Raw genomic sequence first — 2,500 nt, forward strand, 5'->3', positions numbered from 1 at the left:
AAAACTCAAAAACTTCTCAGAGAAATCAATTACAAAATTATAAATTACTTGAGGAAAACTTAATCATCATAAATCAAATAAACTGTTAACAACTTATATTGTATTAATCTGATATAAGAATTTTTTAAAAACCTCAAACATTATTCAACTCATTTTCATCCAGATCTTTCATAAATAAACTATAAAAATACACTTATATCAGGCTGTTTACCATGAAAATAATCGCTATAAAGGTACTAATTATGACTTGCGGTACTGATATATTATACATATTTTATATTGTATATATATATATATATATATATATATATATATATATATATATATATATATATATATATATATATATATATATATATATCTATATCTATATCTATATCTATATCTATATATATATATATATATATATATATATATATATATATATATATATATATATATATATATATATATATATATATATATATATATAAATGTGTGTAGGTATCAATAAAAAAATTGTCTGCTTTCGTGTTTAGAAAATTATAGCTCACGGCCGAGTTTCTTCTGTCAATGAGATTCATACTTTCTAGGCATTGATTTGTTTCTGACGTGTATCCATCAATCGACCAACCTGTGAATAGGTTCTAGTATTCGGTGAAGCCAAATGTCAATATGAAAGAAATTCTGGTATAATATGACTTTCGGAGAAAGAGAGAAATGTGCGAACTCGCGTCTCACGTTTAAAACGGGAAAAACAGTCCGGGGATACCATTATTACACAAGGGGAGTAAATTTGTGTTTTTTGGGGGGTGGGGGCGGGGCTAAGTTAGTACTTTACTGAATAATAAGACAATTGAAATTATAAGTGTATTTGTTTTCATTTATAATATTAATGCATTAACTTAGGCTGAGGAAAACCCTGGTTCGAAAGCGATCCTTTGAACACCACTTTGCCAGAGGATTCTCCACCTGAACGGTTCCTGTTGGAACCTCAGAGCCCTACTTTGTCAGAGGATTCTCCAACTTAACGGTTCCGGAAAGATCCTTAGAACGTCAATTTGTCAGTGGGTTCCTCAGATTACGAGGTTCGTAGGGATCCATGAAACCCCACTGGGCGAGGCTTCCACAGCTTAACGGTTCAGGAAGTATCCTTAAAACCCTACATTGCAACATGGTTCCTCAGCTAATAGTTATGAAGGTTCATTAGAAGTCGACTTAGTCATAGGGTTCTTCACCTTAACGGTTCCGGGTGGATCCTTGGAACTACACTATGCAAGAAGGTTCTTCAGCATAACTTTGTCAGGCAGTTCCTCAACTCAATTGTTTTCGGAAGGATCCTTAAAATTCAACATTGCCTTGGGGTTCCTCAGCTTAACATTTCTCGAAGGATCCTTAGAACCCCACTTTATCAGACAGTTCGTCAGCTTAACGGTTCCAGTAGGATCCTTAACTCTCCACTTTGCCATAGGGTTCTTCAGGTTAACAGTTCTAGAAGGATCATCGGAACCCCAGTTATTCAGAGGGTTCCTGAGCTTAAGGGTTCTAGTGGGATCCTTAAAACTCTGCCTTGTCACAGGGTTCCTCAGCTTAACAGTTCTAGAAGGATCCTTAAAGCCCCACATTGTCACACAGTTCATCATCTTAATGGTTCCGCTGGGATCCTTAAATCTCCACCTTACCATATGGCTCCTCACCTTATCAGTTCTGGAATGATCATTGGAACCCCACATTGTCAGAAGGTTCCACAACTTAACGGTTCCGATGGAATCCTTAAAGCACCACCTTGCCATAGGGTTCCTCGCCTTAACAGTTCCAGAAGGGTCCTTAGAGCACCACTTTGATAGACGGTTCTTCAGCTTAACGGTCCAGGTGTTATCCTTAGAACTCCACCCTGCCAAAGACTTCTTCAGCCCATCAGTTCCAAAGGGATCCTTGGGGCCTCACTTTGTCAGACAGTTCCTCAGCTTAACGGTTCCTTTGGGATACTTAAAACTCCACTTTCCATAAGGTTCTTCAGCTTAACAGTTCCAGAGGGATCCTTGGAACACCACTTTGTCAGAGGGTTTCTCAGCACAACGATTCCGAAGAAATCATTGGAAAATTATTTTCTCAAATGATTCTTGAGCTTAAGTATTCAAATATGTAAAGTTGAAACTTTACTTTCCCAGAGGGACCCTAAGTTTAACGTTTCTGGATGGAATCGTGTAACTCTATTATATCAGAGGGGATATCTAGAAATATCTTTAGGACTCAACTTTATCAGAGGGTTCCTTAGTTTAATGGTTCCAGAGGGATCCTTAGAACCCCACTTTTTCAGGGAGAATCTTAGCTTAGGGGTTCTGGAGGGATCCTATGGACCCTACTTTGTCAGATGGTTCCTCAGCTAATGGAATTACAGATCAAATTATATTTAGATACATATATTGGAATTAACTGCAAATCATCTTTATAAATTCATTGATAATAATAGATGCCAATTATTTATCTTATTCCTATTCAGTATGTATAACATGTTTAT

The sequence above is a fragment of the Palaemon carinicauda genome, chromosome 2 (assembly GCF_036898095.1).
Source record: "Palaemon carinicauda isolate YSFRI2023 chromosome 2, ASM3689809v2, whole genome shotgun sequence".
NCBI lineage: Eukaryota > Metazoa > Arthropoda > Malacostraca > Decapoda > Palaemonidae > Palaemon > Palaemon carinicauda.